General features: G+C 42.1%; 1 long non-coding RNA gene across 1 annotated transcript; it reads right to left on the bottom strand.

Annotated features, from left to right (window-relative positions):
- Positions 1–964: 964 nt before the first annotated feature.
- Positions 965–2,897, bottom strand: LOC117475820. The gene is made up of 3 exons (XR_004555209.1): positions 2,791–2,897; positions 2,279–2,366; positions 965–1,164 (listed from the first exon to the last, which is right to left on the bottom strand). It is a non-coding gene; the product is annotated as an uncharacterized LOC117475820 (long non-coding RNA).
- Positions 2,898–9,499: the final 6,602 nt, after the last annotated feature.

Below are 9,499 nucleotides of genomic sequence, written 5' to 3'. Positions count from 1 at the left end.
CACACACACACACACACACACACACACACACACACACACACACACACACACACACACACACACACACACACACACACACACACACACACACACACACACACACACACACACACACATAGTGTACATACACATACCATGTGAAGCCTGACACTGGAGCATCCCAAACACACATGTAACACAGTAGGATCTTTATCTACACTGCTGGCCCCTTTCCTCCACCCCGATCTGAAGTGCTCAGATTGCTCCTCTTCACCCCCCAGTCCATCTTTAGACCCCCCCTCATCCAGCTTTCTGACATCCCAGTTTGTTTGGGTCTTATCCCTCATCCTCCAAAAACTGAAACATTGACTTTAATTAAATGTCTTATGTCAACAGATTTCACATAACTGTATTAGGTTAGTTTAAAGCAATCATATGAAGTTGAACCCAATATATTTTATTTAAGCTGGATATTATTGCTTTAGCTAACCTAATACAGTTATGTGAAGCCTGTTAACATAAAACATTTAATTCAAGTCAATGATCAGTTTTTTCAGTGCAGTTGTGCACAGACCAGACCTAAGAAGCATTTTTGAGACTTTTTGATTTAATATGACTCGAATTGGCGAGGAGGGGGCAGAGGAACTATAAGCACGGTTGGTCTGTTTTGAAATGAGGCCCACCAAGTCATGTAAAAGTTTGATCTCAAAGGAAGCAGCACAACAATCCTCCATTGGTTGGTTTTCTTCTTCCTCGTCCTCCCCCCCGATCTGCTTCCTCTCCTCCCCAGTTAAGGCCATGGGGGGCTTGACTAGTGACTGACAGGCCTGCATCCAGATACAAGATGGAAGGCTGGCCGCTGGAGGCCTGCGAGGACCTGAGCATGTCAGGGAGGGGGCTGGAGCTGGAGGGGGGGTGAGGCAGATGAAGCCCTTTGAGGGAGCGCTCGTATGGAGAAGAGTGAAAGGAGGACAGGGGGGGGGGGGGGGGGGGGGGAGCATTCTCTTCAGCCGACGACAGGAAGGGCCCTTTCATGTACGATGGTTCACGTTTGTTGGGTTCATTGACAAGGAGTAAGTATCTTGGTTAAGGTGATGGATTCTGTCAGGGTAAGGAAGTGAAGATTGGTTCATCAGATTTGGTTGTGTCTGTGTCCAGATATCCATGGCACAACCACGAGATGTCCTGGAGACAGAGACAGAGACACACAGATATTTAGAAAATGAAATGATACTGTAGTTGAAGTTATAGAGTATATGGTTTATATTATATATACAGTATATTATCTTCAAGCAACATATTAATACATATTACACAGCCTAGTTGAATACTCGATTCTGATTGGTCAATTTGGACATTTTAGAGGTTGATAATACTCGATAACCCACCGCTGCTAAAGGGAATTGCAGAAGAAGACTGACAGGAAGTAAACACTAAAGGGAACAGCAGAAGAAGACAGACAGGAAGTAAACACTAAAGGGAACAGCAGAAGAAGACATACAGGAAGTAAACAGTAAAGGGAACAGCAGAGGAAGACAGACAGGAAGTAAATACTAACAGGAACAGTAGAAGAAGACAGACAGGAAGTAAACACTAAAGGGAACAGCAGCAGAAGACAGACAGGAAGTAAACACTAAAGGGAACAGCAAAAGAAGACATACAGGAAGTAAACAGTAAAGGGAACAGCAGAGGAAGACAGACAGGAAGTAAATACTAACAGGAACAGCAGAAGAAGACATACAGGAAGTAAACAGTAAAGGGAACAGCAGAGGAAGACAGACAGGAAGTAAATACTAACAGGAACAGCAGAAGAAGACATACAGGAAGTAAACAGTAAAGGGAACAGCAGAGGAAGACATACAGGAAGTAAACACTAAAGGGAACAGCAGAGGAAGACAGACAGGAAGTAAACAGTAAAGGGAACACGGTATGGGATCTGGCAGTGTTTAAAGACTGGTTCATGGAAAATAAAGTCTTGGACCATCACAGAGAACAATTCTTTTGAAATGTATTTAATGACAAATATAAATGGAATACAATAATTCAAGAACTACGTTTTATGTCTGAAGCTTTTAGGTGTCATAAAAACAGCCATTGCTAACATCATATCAATGGAAGAAGACAGTAGATGGGCCACACTGGAATTTGAATACAAAGCCAAAAGCCAAATAGATAGATAGATATATACTTTAATAATCCCAATTTAGGAAATTATATATGAATTGTGTGTGTGTGTGTGTGTGTGTGTGTGTGTGTGTGTGTGTGTGTGTGTGTGTGTGTGTGTGTGTGTGTGTCTCACCTTGAACAGTATTCATAATGGGCCTGCAGGTCAGTCAGAGGGATGTTCAGGGCAGGACCGATTGATCTCAAACCACGAGTCTATACAGCTGCACACAAACACACACAGACACACACACACACACCCACACACACATGTCAAACAACATGTGTTAATATGTGGAGATTATCCTGCTAAACAAAAAGTGAACAAATCCTTAAAATGTGTTTTCCACAGATCTTATTTTCTGCAATATGTAAAAATTCCAATGGAGAAATGTCATTTATTTTAGTGGACGGAGCCCTTGTATTGCTAACCTCCGGCTCGGCCTACGAAAATACGTCATCACTGCACCAATCTACTGTCCAACCGTATAATATTAATAACCTCTATATCAAATGCAACCACTACTGGTCATCTTTTAGGAACGTCTTTATTGGAGTGCAGTGAGTGGATTTAATTAGAAGAAGTGCAAAATTATATATTCGGCAGCAATTCAAATTTGTGTGTGTGTGTACGTGTGTGTGTGTCACCTTTTGTGGTAGATGCAGAGGCAAGGCAGTCTGGCTATGGTGTCCCCTTGCTGCAGTTCCTCTAGACAGATCACACACTCCCCGGCATCCCTGGCCAACACATCGTCTAAAGAGACACACACACACACACACACACACACACACACACACACACACACACACACACACACACACACACACACACACACACACACACACACACACACACACACACACCCCCAGGCACAACACACACACACATTCATCACACACACACTCACCAGAGCAGAACATGTATCAGTATGCACCAAAGACAGTGATATTAACAGAGCAGTAGGGTTGGTGCATTACACAGTGGTGATTACTTTCTGCTTGTACCAATGAGAATGCACATGGAGGAGATTCAGGATAAATGAGGTCCCTTGTATCTATTTTCACTTTAGGAAAACATCCATCATATGGGAATTCACTACTGGATATGTTTATGTCGCTGCATTAGATTAGATTAGATTCAACTTCATTGTCATTGCACATGAAATGCAGTTAGCATCCAACCAGGAAGTGCAAAGAGTTGAGGTCAAAGTATATTCACATGTTAGGTGACAGTACAGACGGATAATCTACAGATTTCTGTCAACATAATTTTATTTTCTATTTTCAGATGTTTATTTGTTTTCACATTATGTGCAATGCCTTGTTTTAGAATGCTGTGATGAAAAGAAATCCCAAATTGGGATCAATAAAGTCAATCTTATCTTATTAAAGTTGTTGCACATGTGAGGAAAGTTACAGACAAGTTTGTATAATTATATACAGATATGGTGCTAATTTTGAAGCATATACGGATAAATCGCAGGGTTAGGCAATATTACGTTAAATACTTAATGTTGTAAAGGCAGGCATTTTAAGAGTTTCATATGATTCATATGACCTTAAATATGGTTTATAAAGTTTATTTATTCATAAGAGATATTTGACATTCTGGCAGATTTATTCAAGGCTACCTGGGAGGAAAGAAAATAAATAAATGAAGAAATATGTCAAGTTAAGTATATAGATGAATACAATCTTATTTAAATAAGACCTATAATAAATGCGCCGGTGAAGATGGCCGCATTGTCTTTTGGCTCCTCTCCAACTTTGCCCTTCTTCATAGTTTTTCAGTGTTTATTTACTTTTTGCCGTTTTGCTTTTAACATGGTTCGCAACATGCAAGCCGACCGCACCAACTCTGCTATACAATATAGCAAAGAGGAACTTCTTCACATCAGAAACCTTGTGGACAATAACCCACCGACACACAATGGAGATCCGCCATGGCTACCTGTTGCTGTCCTACCTGAGAGACGCAAGAAGAAGACCAAGCGGGGGTCTCGCGCCGGGCTGCTGGTCAGACTGAGGAAACGAGGAAACCGACCCCCTCTTCCGAGTATTCTTCTGGCTAATGTTCAATCCATTGAAAATAAGCTAGATGAACTCAGAAGTCGGATTGCTTTTCAACGGGACATTAAGAACTGTAACGTGTTCATTCTCACTGAGACTTGGCTAAACCCCGCAATCCCGGACTCCGCCATTGTTCCTGACGGATTCACTATTTTTCGTCAGGACCGGACTGCTAACTCGGGGAAAAGTAAAGGAGGCGGTGTGTGTGTAATGACTGGTGCACAGATGTGAGGATTATTTCTTCGGACTGTTCTGCTCATTTAGAGCACCTCATGATCTCATGCCGGGCCTTTTATCTGCCGAGGGAATTCACATCTGTTGTGATAACAGCAGTGTATATTCCGCCGCTATCCGACAACAACACGGCACTCGATCAGCTGTTTGGGATAATCGACAGTACGGAGACTTCACGGCCAGAGGCGGCGTTCATTATGGCTGGGGATTTTAACACCGCTAACATGAAGAAGGTCCTGCCGAAGTACTACCAACACATCAGCTGCCCGACGCGCGGGGAAAACATACTGGACCATGTTTATTCCCCTTTTCGACATGGATATAAGGCTCTCCCTCGCCCTCCCTTCGGCAAATCAGACCACATCTCACTGCTGCTGCTGCCTGCTTACAAGCAGAAACTTAAAAGGGACAGACCGGTAACAAAGACACTACAACGATGGAGTGAGGAGTCAGACTCAGCTCTGCAGGATTGCTTTGCATCTACGGAGTGGAGTGTGTTTGAGGACAACAACATCAACACACACACGGACACTGTCATCTGCTACATTGGGAAATGCATCGATGACGTGGTACCGAAGGTTTCAGTACGGACATTCCCGAATCAAAAGCCCTGGATAAACGGCGAGGTGTGTGGCAAGTTGAAAGCGCGCAATATCGCGCACAGAGCTGGAGATTTGGAGGAGTTCAGGAAATCTAGGTATGAACTCCGGAGAGCAATTAACAATGCAAAGAGACAGTACAAAGACAAGGTGGAGTCTGACTTCAAAGGCTGTAACACCTGGAACATGTGGGCGGGACTAAGAACAATGACAGACTACAAAGGAGCAGCGGGGGGTGCTGCGGGAGTGTCTGCGTGCGCATCTCTCCCAGATGAGCTGAACAGCTTTTTTGCACGTTTTGAGAGCAGCCAGGCTGTGGAGGCACAGAAGGATCAGGAGCCCGGCCCTTTTGTTTTAAACAGGGCAGATGTGTGCAAATCCTTTAAAAGGGTTAACCCACACAAGGCTCCTGGACCTGATGGCATCCCTGGCCGTGTTCTCAGGGTGTGTGCAGTTCAGCTGGCAGAGGTGTTCACAGATATCTTCAACAGGTCCGCACTCACTTCCATCATAATGAAGTGCTTTGAGCGGTTAGTCAAAACCTTCATCACCTCCTCCCTCCCTGACTCTCTGGACCCCCTGCAGTTTGCCTACAGAGCAAACAGGTCCACAGAAGACGCCATAGCCCACACCATCCACACTGCCCTCTCACACCTGGACCAGAGGAACACATATGTGAGAATGCTGTTCATTGACTACAGTTCAGCATTCAATACCATTGTGCCCTCCAAGCTGGTCATCAAGCTCAGAGACCTCGGGCTCAACAGCGCCCTCTGTGACTGGATCCTGAACTTCCTGACGGGCAGACCCCAGGCAGTGCGGGTGGGAAACATCACATCCTCCACCCTGATCCTCAACACCGGAGCCCCTCAAGGCTGCGTGCTCAGCCCTCTCCTCTACTCCCTGTTCACACACGACTGCGTGGCCACACACAGCTCCAACACCATCGTGAAGTTTGCTGACGACACGACCGTCATCGGCCAGATCACCGACGGCGACGAGACGGCGTACAGAGAGGAGGTCGCAAACCTGACATCTTGGTGCCAGGATAACAACCTCCATCTCAACGTCAGCAAAACAAAGGAGCTGATTGTGGATCACAGGAAGCAGCAGGGAGAGGGACACGCCCCCATCGCCATCAACGGGACTACAGTGGAGACAGTCAGCAACTTCAGGTTCCTCGGTGTCCACATCACTGAGGACCTGACATGGGTTGTTTCTCAATGTCGAGTAAAGCTGCTCCAGAGCCACTATTTCAAGCATACTACGTCATCGAGTGCCGCCGAAGGACTGTTCCAATGTCCAGCATACTTGGAATTCTACCGTGCCCGGTGTACTTCGTAGCGAGAAATTTCGAGGCTGCACATGTGTAGACTCAGCGGTCTTAAAATCCCCACAATGCTTTGCGCACGGACCAATTTCCCCAAATCTGTGGCGGAAAATGTAAGGCGGGGCCTCTCATATGACGCACACCTGCACACTTGCTAGCCTGTTCCACTCTTCGTTTTCCGAATGGCAGGAAGTATTCTTGCCTCGCTTCTGAAGCAAGTGACTCGGAAGACATGTGCTACCAAGCAAGCGTACTCAAGATTGAGAAACACCCATGGACTCTTCACACCACCACCATCACCAAAAAAGCTTGACAGCGGCTCTTCTTCCTCCGCAGGCTGAGGAGGTTCAACATGGACTCCAGGATACTCTGCAACTTCTACAGGTGCACCATAGAGAGTATCCTGACCTTCTACAGGTGCACCATAGAGAGGATCCTGACCTTCTACAGGTGCACCATAGAGAGTATCCTGACCTTCTACAGGTGCACCATGGAGAGCATCCTGACCTTCTACAGGTGCACCATAGAGAGTATCCTGACCTTCTACAGGTGCACCATAGAGAGTATCCTGACCTTCTACAGGTGCACCATGGAGAGCATCCTGACCTTCTACAGGTGCACCATAGAGAGCATCCTGACTGGCTGCATCACGGCCTGGTACGGCAGCTGCAACGCCCTCAATCGTAAGGCTTTACAGAGGGTGGTGAAAACTGCACAGATCATCACCAGGACGGAGCTGCCATCCATGGCCATCTTTGCTCCCAGCGGCTCAGGAAGAAATCCCTCCGGATTATAAAAGACCCCCATCACCCCAGCCACATACTGTTCAGTCTGCTGCCGTCTGGCAGGTGTTACAGCAGCATCCGGACTAAAACCACCAGATTCAGAGACGGTTTCATACCACAGGCGATAAGACTGTTAAACACCTGAACTGCTTTAACAACATCCATAATATTAATCTGCTACTTAAAAATGATTTATCTATTTACCTAATATATCATATTTCAATTACTTGCATATAGACTCTTATTGCACTATTTCACTTTTTTAAACTATTTTTCTTCTTGTATTTACTATTTACTATTTACTTGCACTATATTTTTCTGTTTATCTGTGTTATTGTGTTGCACTGTTGGAGAAGCCTGTGACACAAGATTTTCATCGACATAACTACACTGTAGCTATGTTCGTTTGACAAATAAAGAACCTTGAACCTTGACAGTCTCATGCGCAGCATTGAGGCGTTTGCTATGGTAGGCAGTAATATGCAATATCACTAAATTAGATATTGGAATTTCATTTTCACACTAACAAGTAATATTTAATATTTTTTTAAATACTCTTGCACAAGATGCTCCTTCCAAAGCTCATTTTTGTACTGAAAGTCAGGAGACAATTATGAGTTACTTTAAAGTATTTGTTACAATGATATAGTACGAATATCAAATCCAAAGTGATATGTGCTACATTTCAGGAATATCTAATCATTTATATCATGATTTCCTCTGACAACGTTCACATTATTGTTCCCCAGTTTAGTTTAACAATTAAGTACGCAAGTATTGAACACATTTTAAAGATGAGGGAGATCAATGGATACTCAGTCAGGATCCATCCTCTGGGGACACTGAATGACCGTCCATCCAATCGTTTAAAAAAAATGTTAACCCATAAAAAGACGTGACAAGACCTGCCAACACTGTCAGGCCTGCAGCTTTGGCTAAAATTGCTACGTCAACTATATCATCATTATATGTAAGGAGTTGTTTGTAAAGTGCTTCCTAACTGAAATATGTTACCGTATGACGTCTCACGAAAAATAATTTGAGAATGTGGGTACAGCACCTGCATAAATGAACACACCTTTACTTGATGAACATATATATATGGCCTATCTCGGAGTCATTTATTTTAATAAATATGGATGCATTAACATGTTCATCACAGCTGGTAAAGGTAGAGCTAATTTGAATAACTGTATTTACTGCTTCCGGAATATCTTAACCTATATTAAGATAGGTAGATAGATAGATAGATAGATAGATAGATAGATAGATAGATAGATAGATAGATAGATAGATAGATAGATAGATAGATAGATAGATAGATAGATAGATAGATAGATAGATAGATAGATTGATATAGTTTTTTCTCTATTAGTTTGATTTATGTTTTATATTTGCTTGTAATCTCAACCAACAAAGTAACTAATCTTGTGAAATAAATGTAGTGTGTAAAAAGTACGAGTTTCTTCCAAATTGTAGTGAAGTAAGTATGAAGTAGCATCAAATGGAAATACTCAAGTAAAGCACATGTACTTAAGTATAATACTTGAGTTAATATACTCAGTTACTTTCCACCACTGCTTAAAAGAAACCCAGTTGTAAATGAGATAGATAGATAGATAGATAGAGATAGATAGATAGATAGATAGATAGATAGATAGATAGATAGATAGATAGATAGATAGATAGATAGATAGAGATAGATAGATAGATAGATAGATAGATAGATAGATAGATATATAGAGAGATAGATGGATAGATAGATAGATAGAGATAGATAGAAAGATAGATAGATAGATGGATAGATAGATAGATAGATAGATAGATAGATATATAGATAGATAGATAGATTGATAGATTGATAGATTGATAGATTGATAGATAGATTGATAGATTGATAGATAGATAGATAGATAGATAGAGATGGATAGATAGATAGATAGATAGAGATAGATAGATAGATAGAGAGATAGATGGATAGATAGATAGAGATAGATAGATATATAGATAGATATATAGATATATAGATAGATAGATAGATTGATAGATAGATAGATAGATAGATAGATAGATAGATAGATTGATAGATAGATAGATAGATAGATAGATAGATAGATAGATAGATAGATTGATAGATTGATAGATAGATTGATAGATAGATAGATTGATAGATAGATAGATAGATAGATAGATAGATAGATAGATAGATAGATAGATAGATAGAGATAGATGATAGATAGAGATAGATAGATAGATAGATAGATAGAGAGATAGATAGAGAGATAGATAGATAGATTGATAGATAGATATATGGATAGATAGATAGATAGATAGATAGA

This window comes from Trematomus bernacchii, unplaced genomic scaffold, assembly GCF_902827165.1.
Source record: "Trematomus bernacchii unplaced genomic scaffold, fTreBer1.1, whole genome shotgun sequence".
NCBI classification, from domain to species: Eukaryota; Metazoa; Chordata; class Actinopteri; order Perciformes; family Nototheniidae; genus Trematomus; species Trematomus bernacchii.
The sequence above is the reverse complement of the archived record's forward strand: the minus strand, read 5'-3'. Positions and strand labels throughout refer to the sequence as shown.